General features: G+C 42.0%; 1 protein-coding gene across 1 annotated transcript in view; it reads left to right on the top strand.

Annotated features, from left to right (window-relative positions):
• The first annotated feature begins 421 nt into the window (after positions 1–421).
• The window catches only part of PIK3C2A (phosphatidylinositol-4-phosphate 3-kinase catalytic subunit type 2 alpha), a 49,140-nt gene continuing 38,435 nt past the window's right edge, over positions 422–11,126 (top strand). Inside the window, exon 1 of the mRNA XM_056493751.1 lies at positions 422–521. The gene's annotated coding sequence lies outside the window, so the exon portion shown is untranslated. The remainder of the gene's footprint in view (positions 522–11,126) is intronic.

Raw genomic sequence — 11,126 nt, 5'->3', positions numbered from 1 at the left:
AGCAAAATTCCGAGTAGTGGAACCTGTTGTTGGGAACCACGGGGCTTTGGAACGATGCGATGCTGCTCGTCCCTGCAGCGCAGCCCCTTGTGCCGGGGGCTCCCCGCTTCTCCAGCGTCGCTGCCCGGCCCTTCCCCCGCCGCCGGGCTGAGGAAGTCCATTGTGTCCGCCGCGGCTCCAGCCCCCCCGCCGGACATTTCTGGCGCGCTGGGCAAGTTCCCAGTCATGCCGAGCATTCCTGGGAAGATCGGGCGATAAGGGGAGGAAATGACGGAGAGTCGGCCCAGCGGCGGGACGGGCTCGGTGCGCGGGCCGGGGGCGGCGGCGGCGGCGCGGCTCAGGTGAGGCCGCCCCGGGGCCGGGCCCGGCGCAGCGCCCGCCCCGCCCCGCCCCGCCCCGCCCCGCCCCGCCCCGCCCCGAGCGGCCGGGCGGAAGTGAGCGCAGCGCGGCGGAGCGGGGGGAGCTGCCGCAGCCCGGAGCGCTCCCGCCGGGAGCAGCAGGGACGAGGGGAAATGGCCGAGGTAGGCGCGGGGAGCCGCGGGGGTCGCGGCGAGCTGCGGGCCCCGCGCCGTGCCGGCCGCGCCCTGCCGGGGCCGCTCGCTGCGCTCCCCGCTTCGCCCGCCCCTCCCGGGGTCGCCGCGACCCTCGGCCTCGGGCGCTGCCGCCGCCGGCGCGGCCTCGGCGCGGTCCCGGCCCGCGGTGCTGCCCGCACGGCCCGTCCCGCTCCCCCGGCCCAGCCCAGCCGGGCGGCGGCGCTGCCCGCGGGAAGCGCTCCCGGCCGGAGCTGCGTGTCCGCGGCGCTGGGGCGCGGAGCCGCTGCCCGCGCTCCGCAGGTGCCGGAGGCGCTTTCTGGACCCGGGGGTGAAGTCTCCGGGACGGCGGGGAGCTCGGGAGGTGCCCGGCCGCGGGGGCACCTTGGCGGTGGCCGCAGGGACCCAGCGGGTTTACATTTCCTTTTTGTTCATCCCCTTGGTGGCTTCCGAGCGGGTTCGCTCGCCCCGGGTTGGTGCCTTGCTGTGGTTCCAGAGAAGTTGGATGTTTACAAAGCTGATCCCTAAACAGCTCTGCTGTTTCCTCCGGGAGCTTTGCCGGTATTTCTAGAGATACATGGAAGTTCGTGACTGCCTTGCTGTTCTTGGCTCGATCTAGTTTATTATTCTGTATCAACACAATAAAAAAGGTATTCCTGCACCTTTGTTAGCACAAGTAACCTCCCACTTCAGCTATGCTGTTGTTGGGGGAAGGATGTGGTAGCAAGATGCAGCCAAAAGAAAAGCGTTTGGAAGAAAAGGAGACTCTGGTGGTCTTCCTACTCATTGTATTACTTAATATCAGCCTGGAGCATAGCACAGTGAAACTGATTTGGGGTAGAGGAGAGATGCAGAGGTTTTAACTGATAACACTGCGTGTTTCATACAGATTTCTTCCCAAAGGGAACTGAAAATTTAAGAAAAAATGTCTGGTGTTTGTACAAGATGTTGTGCAATACTTGGTTTGAATATAAGCTGTGTTCAAGAGTGGTAGTGATGGATGATTTATGAAGAATCCAAAGGGGAAGCAGAAATGGGGCAGGGGAAATGAAATCAGACAGACGAAAGTATTTTTTTATATGGCTTTGTTGGCTTTGAAAGCAGTTGTGTGCTTCATTCCCCCAACACCAAGAGTGGGCCTGTAAAAAATTATATGCATCTGGGAGGAAGAGAAGTTGCTTAAATTGGCCTCACTTTGCACGTTTGTGGGAGGGGGAGAAAGGGATTATAATTCCCACCAAGTTCTGTTTGTTTTTTGGTGTTGTGTTTGTTCTTTTGTAAAAGCGAGTGTGAGCAAAACTAGTAAAAATAAAGGGACAGTGAAAGAAAGTTGCATAGAAGATAAAGGCAGAGGGAGAGAGCACAGGCAGAAATGAAAAATACTTGAAATTGAATGACTTTTTGGGGAGGGGACCACAAACTGGACCAGTAATGGGTTATTTAGAGTCCCATCTTAAATGGTGTGCTGTATTTGAATAATCTTTTGCGTCTCTTAGAGATGCTTGTTTATGAAAAATACAAAGGAGATCTCAGGAAATATTTAAAATTGCGATTGATTTAATAAAATAGATTTGTCTTTATTACAGTGCAATAGTAATCCTGATTTATGTACTTGAGATTGCTCTTTCCTGTGGGTTATTGCTGTCATCCCTGTGAACTCGAACATAAAGGTTCATCAGGACATATAATCAGTGTATTGAAATTGATAATTTAGTTATCTTTATCCAATTTGAGCAGCTCTCTGTGTACTAACAAAGAAAATTGAATGTCTTAAATGGAAAACTATGCATTTCAAAATGCCAAGTAAAAAAAAAAAAAAAAAAGAAAGATTCTGATTTTGTGTTCCTTTGTTTCTTAAATTAAACTGAAACTGGTGATATGTCTTACTCAGTGTTGCTGTTGTCTCCAGCTGCCTAGCTGGAGACACTTGGATTAAAATGTTTTTTAAGAAATAAAAATGCTGAGGTGATGTTTTGGAGAGATTTTTTTGTTGTTGTTGTTGTCTTAGGCTTTGATGTGGGACCAAAACCAGACGGTATGAGGTTATTTAGAAAAATGAGAGTTGAATTTTATTAGAGCAGGATTTGTGTTTTAAACTCTTGAACAATCTTAAGGCTGCCTTATGGGAGCTTTGAAAATTCCCTTTTTTTTTTTTTTGTTTTGTTTTTTTTTTTTTTTTTTTTTTGGTTTTTTTTTTGTTTTTTTTTTTAAGAAGTATTGCCTTTTAGTGTCTGCAGTCAGTACAGAAATTATTTGGTGTTTGTTTTTAGGATAATACAACAAGCTTGAAAGTATTACACAAACGTAAGTTGTTTGCTTTATGGATGTGTAACTCTGTAAACATATCGTTCTATTTTAAGCAGAAGATGTGGATGTGTAATTAATTACGAGAACCAAGGTTCAATCTTTTATCAATGGTGGTCAATAAAATCAGTCATCTAATACAGCATCATCCAGCCCCTTTGTAGGTGAGGAATTGGTGTGATGTAAGTTTGTGAGAAGAATGATGAAGTTGTTTCCAGACTGGACAGGGAAAGGAAGGCAGAAATGTTTCAAAGCATGCCAGTAATGATTAAACCTCACTTATGCTATAAAAAGTTTAGTATGAAATGCTTTCGTCAAAGCTTACTTAAAAAAATGTTATGAGAAGTATTGTTTCAATCTATAACTTTGTAGAAATGCAGCTTGAAAGTATTTCCTTAGATAAAGCTGTCCAAGTGATGGTCACTCCAGAGGGAAGAAATGGAAGTAAGAGGGAGAAGGTATGTCTGCATGTTTCATGTAACTTGTAATTTACAAACAAAGTTACAAACAAAACATCACTTACAAAAACCCAACCACAACTTGCAGTGTGTAGCGTGTGAGGACCTTGTGTTTGTGCTGAGGGAATGTCACTGGTTCAGATCTGGGAGTTGGTTAGTGCATCCTGTCCCAGAGGAAATAATTGAGGTTGTAGGCTTCAGAGTTGTAGTTGATGTTTGTAGGGGACTGATGGAGGTCATCAGTACCTGATCCATCCTCTGCTTAGGCTGTAGTCACAGCAGAGGAGCAGAGCAAGGTGACAGTGCTGTTATAAGGTGAGAGCTGGAAGTTTACCTGAGTTCAGCATCCATCTGAATGAATTCCTGATGAAGAAGTCCATCAAGAGTCTTAACCTTAGAGAAGTTACCTCAGGATTCAGGAAGTACTTGAGTGCCAAATTAGTGGAGACTAGAAGGGTATTTTGAGGAAGTGTGTGTTGGTTTAGCTTTTTCCTATTTGCATTTCCAAAGCCACCTTCAGAGACAAGATAAGGATGAGAACAACCTTTGGTCTGAGTGTAGCCACCCTGTTCAGTTCTCTACCTGTGTATTATAAAAAAAAAACCCAAGCCAAACAGACCTCATAATTGTTGAATCAATACATGTAGTAAGCATTTAGTAATTTCTAATGGATAAAGCATGGGGCTACACGTGAATGGTGCATTTGTTCTGTCAATTAGCAATCAGCAATTCTGCTCGATCTCCTGTGAATATGAGGTGTGTGACTGAGAATCATCTGCTGGTTATAACTGAAACTGTGCAAGTTTCCTGCCTGAGGGGAAACTCAGCTGCTGAAGCAAGTGGTGGAAATAATTTGGCTACTGCTGCAGAATTGCATTAGGTTAGGCTGGCAGGGTGATACTAATATAGGGATACAGAGTTAAGTCAGGGGCAGAGCTGAGGTGTCAATGTTTCCTCTCCATTCGTGTTTTTGATGATTTGTTGAAGGTGTGTGTTGTGCACTGCCACACAGGGAGTAAAATAGGATCTCTGTGGGGGAGGTTTGTTTTCACCTCTGTGTTAACAGCCTCTGCACCTTGCATCAAGAGCCTCCTGCATCCTGCTTTTTGCTGTGTTTTCAATGTTTTGCCACATTAGGAGGATGTCTGCAGGGCTTACTTCAGGCATGTAATTTAGGAAAAATTGGAATTTTAACATGGTCCTCTGTCTGTGCTGCAGAATATTATAGACTGTACAGATGTTTCTTTCCTCTTTCTCTGTTCTACCTACACTAGACACTTTCTATGGTTTGGATAAAATTGGTTATGTAGTTTAAAATGTTTCTGTCTTCTGTTTAGTAGCACTGGGATTGAAATTAATGGAAGTGCCAGTCTAGCTACATGTTCCAGGTAATTTGTCATGTTCTACTGGGGTCAGGCCCCACACTGCATGAATAACTAAGGTCCCTTCCAGTCTTAATTGTTCCATGAAAGCGATATTCCAGAATAAAATTACTTTGCAAGTCAGGAATGACAGCACCAATTATTCAGCTGGGAAATCAGAATATTTGGGATAATGACCTCACTTAAAGAATAGGGAAAAGCCTTCCCTTGAGCCAGCAGCTAATGTTGATTCTGTGTGAAAGTTTGTGTTGAGTGTTTTCAAGTAGCCTTTGAAAAGCGGGATTGGTGGAGGGATTGTGTACGTCAGGGTGACGTGGAGAAAAGCACAACTTAAGAGGGGTCTGTGGAGCAAGGGAACCAGTACAAAGTTTTTGAAAGCAAACTTTTGAGCCAGGAGGAGTGAAATTGAAAGCATTATTCTGCAAGGAGAAACATTGCAACAGAGCTAGAATTCCTAGCCTTTGTCAAACAATGTGGATAATAAGCTTGGCTGTAAGGCATGGAAAAAACTATCTTGGCCGAGTGCATTGGAATGAAACAGCCTTGGATGCCATCAGTTTCATTCTAGCTTTTTTCTGGTACCTGCATCCAGAAAATACTGGGCAGGAACAGAATAGGAGGATGCTGTTAGAGAGCTGAGAACAGGATAGGGAGAAGTACAGGGATGCAAAGTTTGGTGAGTAGTTCTACAGCTGATGAAACTGATGCCAAGCTTCCTGTTGATTTGTGTCTTCTGCTCATTGGCTTTAAGGACTTCTTGCCATGATTCAATAATTATAAAGTTTATCTTGGTGATAAATCTGCAGTGTCCAGTTATATGAGCTCATGCTACAGTTTTCTTCTAGCTGTGACGCCCACTATTCTTAGCAGGGTCAGGGTTTCTGTTTTTATAAAACTTACATGGAATTAAATTATCTTTATGACCCCATCTCTTAACAGACCTAAATGGACTGGTGGTTAGGTTCAAAATTTGAGGGAAGAAGTATAATAACAGAAATATGCTGAGTAAGCTTCAAACCTGCTGTACCAAATCTGCATGTATCCACATCTACTACATGATGGAAGGGCTTGCAGTGGCCAGTGGTGCAAACCATTGCAGAGAGAGAGTGTGACCGTGGGAAACACATGATCTGTAGGTATCTGTAGCTGCCCTCACTGGGATCTGGCTGGAACATCATGACAGATGCATCCATGCTTTGTCTCTCTTGAAGCATTGATCAAAACCTGAAGATTCAAATTTAACAGCAGCTACACAGTGTGCCATATCTACTAATGATCCTCTGCACAGTGTTCTGGGTGAAAATTGAATTCAATAGTTCATACATTTTTATAAGCACTGAAACAGCTGAGGTTGAATTTTTCAAGGGATTTGTTGCTGATGTTGAAAGACCTTAAAGGCTGAGATTTCCTGTTATTGCCTAGCCCTCAAGATCAAAGGTTTTGTGATGAAATTGTACTTTTTAAGTGTAAATGAAATTTCAAAATCAAAGTTAAGGGATGTGGTTCCTGCTTAGGTATCTATAATCTGAATGATTTGAGCAAAACAAATGGAATGAGTTTTGATTCAGGGTTTGTGCCCAATTAAAAATTGCCCCAGTATTTAAGCTAGTGAAATTGTCTTTGAAGGTTCTGTAGATATGAGCTGAAACAAAATTGATTCAATTTTCTGGTTAACTGTGTCCATCTCATTTGTGAGGAGACACTTGCTAATTTTGCTAAAATGACTGGATTAAAGAAGCTACTAAAGAAGTTTTTAGTGGAAAGACAGCATGATAGAACTGTGTAGCTTTAACACTGATTTCAGAACTGTTTGTTATTGAGAAAACCTCCAGTTTAAACCTGACATTATTTAAAAAGAATAACAGCCTTACTTCCAGAATTCATGTCATGAGCATGTGCTCAGTATTTTCTCTGTCTGTAGCAATGTGAATGCATCTGGCAGGGAGGGCTTCTGAACATCAAAGTTCTTGTGACTTTTTTTCTTTCTTTTCTTTGCTAAGGAGTTTTCCTGCTGTGGCAAATGTCTGGCTATGGATTCCTTTGCTGATGATTAGTATTTTCCACAGTATATTACTGCTGTCATATTTTGCTAAGTTTTCCCTGGTTTCCCGTAAAACTGCTACTGTTTCTGGTATGCAGGCAAGATTTGTTAATTTGTAAGTTAGCTATGATTCAATGTGGCAAATGCTTCAAGTATTTTTATTTTTGCTTTCTTTAAAGGCAAAAGAACCTCAAAGTTACTTTGAAAAGTGCACTTGTTTTGAGGAAGCACTGGCTGCTCTATGCCAGGGCCTTACTTTATAAGGAATGCAGGAAATGGCCTGACTTGTTATCATTGCTTCTGTATTTAGTGCTTGGACTCCAGGGAATTCATGTGCACTGATTTCTGATAGCTATAAAGTACTTCTTGTGGAGAAATTACCAAGTAATATGTTCTGTGCTTGCGTAGAAGAAATTATAAATAGGATATTACAAGCCTTGGGTGTTTTTGAAAAGAAAGCTGTGCAACTCATCTGAAATAGAGAAGAATGTCAACATGTACATGAGCAGATGGTGAGATTACCTCTGCTTAAGGTAAAACGATTTATGTCTGATGAAGTCATCCCTTGCTCATTAAGATTGGAAGCTAATTTAGATTTTGGGAGTCTTTGTCCTGGTAGAGATGTAATGTCCTGTATTGGTTCCCCAAAGTTTTCTTTCCAGAAAACTATAAATTCCTTATTGGAAAGAAAATTCTTGCTGGTTCCATTTTATGTATTTCCATGTCTAATTTTTTTTTTAAGCCTCTCTAAGTGAAAATTTGGCTTAAAATTAATTTCCATTCCATATAGAGGTTTTTATCTGAAGGAGATGGTCAGGCATCTTGCAGTTTCTTCCTTATTAATAAATTTTCTTGCTGCTTTTTTTTTAAAGAGTATGTTACTCCCCTGAAATAATGAATGATGTGCAATACTCAAAATTATATAACACTACTTGAGGGGTCAAATTAACTTCAGGCTCTAAACACATTTATGTAAAATTGTTACCAGAGAAGTGTTGCTCCAGCAGAAACTCTGCTAGACTGGAGCCAAAGAGGTCTGCAGGCTTGTCTCATCACAACTGGTTGAGAAAGGAAATACTGCTTCAAATCTGACTGCAAGGGACATTACCCTTGGTCTGGGCTGTAGATAAAATGTGTGGTTGAGGTTTTAGACCCACTTTTAAAGGAAACTAGTGAGGTTCTGCTAGAATGGTAGGAATGTGGCCACTTCACCAAAATATGAATGTCTGTTTAGTATCAAAATTAGGGGACAGTGTAGTGTAGTGACAAAGTAGTGTAGGGGATTGTTTTATCATTTCTGAATTTCTGTTATAATCTCTTCAGTTGCTTCTGGCTTTCCTTTAAAAATAAACAAAATGTTTCTCACGTTCTTTGAGTGCTTGGCAAGAGGAGCACTCTTGAAGGTGAACAGATTGACAGCTGAAAACTGATTATTGCTGTGACTTAAAATAGTGTGCAGCAGTTCAGATGAGAGCAGTCCTAGCTCTGTAAGGATCACTTCTGGGTCTTCAATGACCTCCAGTTGTTGCAAACTTCTGGTGGGTTCCTATAGCTTGGTCAGTAATGGTTCAGGATTCCAGGATTTGAGTTGTATCTTATTTTTCTGAGTGTGAGGAGTTCCCTGCTGACAGATGATCCTAATGGAATTTGCCCTTCTCTTTGTAAATGTTGGAGAAGTTTAAATTCTGCTCACTCTCTGCCTTTGAACTTAGATGGCTGCAAAGTGAGAGGTTCAAAGTGAAGCTAAACTTATGTGAAAAAGTTAACTGATGGTTAGCATTTAAAAGAAGGTCTAACAGTATTTAATCATGCTTATGCCTAGGGAGCTTTTCTTCTGATGTATTACATGAATTTACTGCTTGGAACTGGCATGCAGGATCGAGTTTCACCAAAACTGTTGTACTTTTATCAGATTTTTTGTATCAGTTTTTTTTAACTGTTTGAGAAAACCTGCGGTCTGCTTATAAAATTTGACAGACATTTATACACTGACTTTAGAAGTTTCCCAAAGGCAGGACTTAAATACAGCAATCATATTATGTGTATGTATGCTGTTGAGGCTGTCTTGCAGAGAATAAGGCTAAAATTCAATTTTTCAGATAACCACTAACAACAGCCCTCTGTCTTGAATGCTAGAAGTCACTGGATTTGTCAGTGCAAGTGTGCTGTACTGAAATACAGCACTGTGATGTGAAATTGTGAAATAAACAAGCAGTTATTGAGCGACTGGGGCTCTCTAGATGCTGTGAATGAAGGTGCTGTGGTGGCTGTGTACAGTGTTTCTGACAGCTGAGGAATGTGTGTTTATCTGCAGTTGGGACTTCGTGGAACAGGGACTCTCCTTGTGAACAGGAGGCTGCTTGGTGATAACGAGATCAAGGTCATTGGTTTCAGAAGAAAAATAAGGCTTTTTTTTTTTTTTTTTTTAAAGCTGGCTGTTGTTGTATATAAATACTTTGAAAACCATATAATTTTTTGTTATCTCCTTAAGAAAAAAATCACCCAATTATCAAGCAGCACCTGAAGGGATTATCTTACAAATTGTAGCCCAAGCAGTTCTGAATAGTCTTGGAAAGTATGATTCTATTTTATCTTTTTGAATAAAGTTCAGGAAAAAGCTCCGCTGCTCTTTAGAATCCTTAGGCAACAGCAAGACTCTGCAAACTGCACTTACCTCAGGCTGCTGCTTCTTGGAAAAGCCAAGTAGGAATTCTTGAGAGGACTCATAAGTCAGGGTGCTCTTGCATCTGACATGGCAGTTTTAACCAGCTGTAAGTTAATGAAGAGATTAAAGCAGGCTTAGCTTTCTAGACAGTCTGAGAAGGTGGTGTCAAGTATACCAGACTTCTCATTAGGATATTTTCTGTGGCTAGTAGGCTTAGACCATCTACAAAATATTTCTGTACATCTTCAGGCCAGGAGAAGTTTTAGTGTGTTTGTCCTGCTAACAGGGGCGTAGTAAATAGGTGAAGGCCACGTTTGTGCCATGAATGGGACCAGAGACCTGCATTGTCTGTAAAGGAGCCCAGCAAGATAGTTTTGGGGTTTTTAAATGTATTTCCTGGTTGTGTTTCACACTGAGCTCTGGAGATAGGAAGCAGGTAGGACAACACTTCTTCCTAATGGCAATATTTATGGCATTAATGGGTGTCAAACTCTGTAACTTCATATAGTGTACAGAAAAGGATCTAGTGTCTGGTTTTTTTTTGATAGACTTTGTATTGGATATTTACATCATTATCCATTATTGAGTCATGCCTGCAACTTCCAAAGCTCCTCCTCCTTAAGACTTTATGCCCCAGGACTTGGGTTGTGTGGTTTTCAGGGTTTTATAATTTTGTTAGTCTGGCACAGTTTCAGTCTTTCTGAAAGTCTTTCTTTCTTTTGTTTAAATCTTGTCTTGCTAACTGTAACATCATTCCTGATTTAATTTTGCTTTGTGAAGGGTTTCAGTTGGATTTGCCTTCAGACTGAGCTGAAATGTATAGAATCTCTTATAAAGATGTCTGTCCTTTGCACTATAAGCCATTGAAATGAAGTAGATAAAACAAAAGCTTGGCCAGACTTAAAGAATGTAAAGAATCTGTTATAAATCTGTTAAGAATCTTGCTCTGTGTGTGGGGAGTCCAGAGAAATACAGTCACTTTGTTTGAAGCACATCTCACTGGCTTGATTAAAGGAGGGCAAAAAAACCCCCAGTCTGAAATCCAAACCCTTCTAATGGGTGTGAATTGAAAGAGAACCTAAAGAATTTTGAGTTATCTGCCTTATTTGCTGCAGAGAATTCTTAATTTGTAGATTGGTGCATGACTTAAACTCGGAATGATTTGCATCTATAAGGCTCATCTGGTTCAGTGAAACTGTGTTTTAATGAGGATTGCTGATTATGTAACCCTCCTAGCAGAAACTCATTATTCCTGATTTTTATCTTGCTGCTTGATGTGCATACTGGCTGTTGCTGGAAGACATCTCCTGGGCTCGGCTCTGACCCGGCTGTGTGCAAAAAGCTGGAGAATAATGTAAAGTAATGCTGAAAAATAACACAGTTCTTGTGGTAATCTCTTGCAGGATTATTTTAATAAAGAGCCTGCATAGATAGTGTGGTGAATGTGGGAAGCTGTATCATGGTCCTAAACACAAGACTGGAATTGGCAAAATGTGAAATACCATTTTCTTGCTAGTGGCCTTAAGCAGAAGTGACCTTTTGGAGTTTCTTCCTTTACCTAGTAGTGAATGACACTTCCTGTAAAGGGCTGTTAAAGAGATTAGTCAATGAGCAGCTGTACTTAAATAGCTTATTTTGCTTGTCCAAGAAATATCATTTCACAAGCATTATTTTTCTTGTTAAGAGGGTAAAGTACAATCTTTTCCAAAGGAAGAGAGGTCCTTCAGTGTCATTATGACCATTATA

The sequence above is a fragment of the Oenanthe melanoleuca genome, chromosome 5 (genome assembly GCF_029582105.1).
Source record: "Oenanthe melanoleuca isolate GR-GAL-2019-014 chromosome 5, OMel1.0, whole genome shotgun sequence".
NCBI classification, from domain to species: domain Eukaryota; kingdom Metazoa; phylum Chordata; class Aves; order Passeriformes; family Muscicapidae; genus Oenanthe; species Oenanthe melanoleuca.
This window is presented reverse-complemented; position numbering and strand designations above follow the sequence as displayed.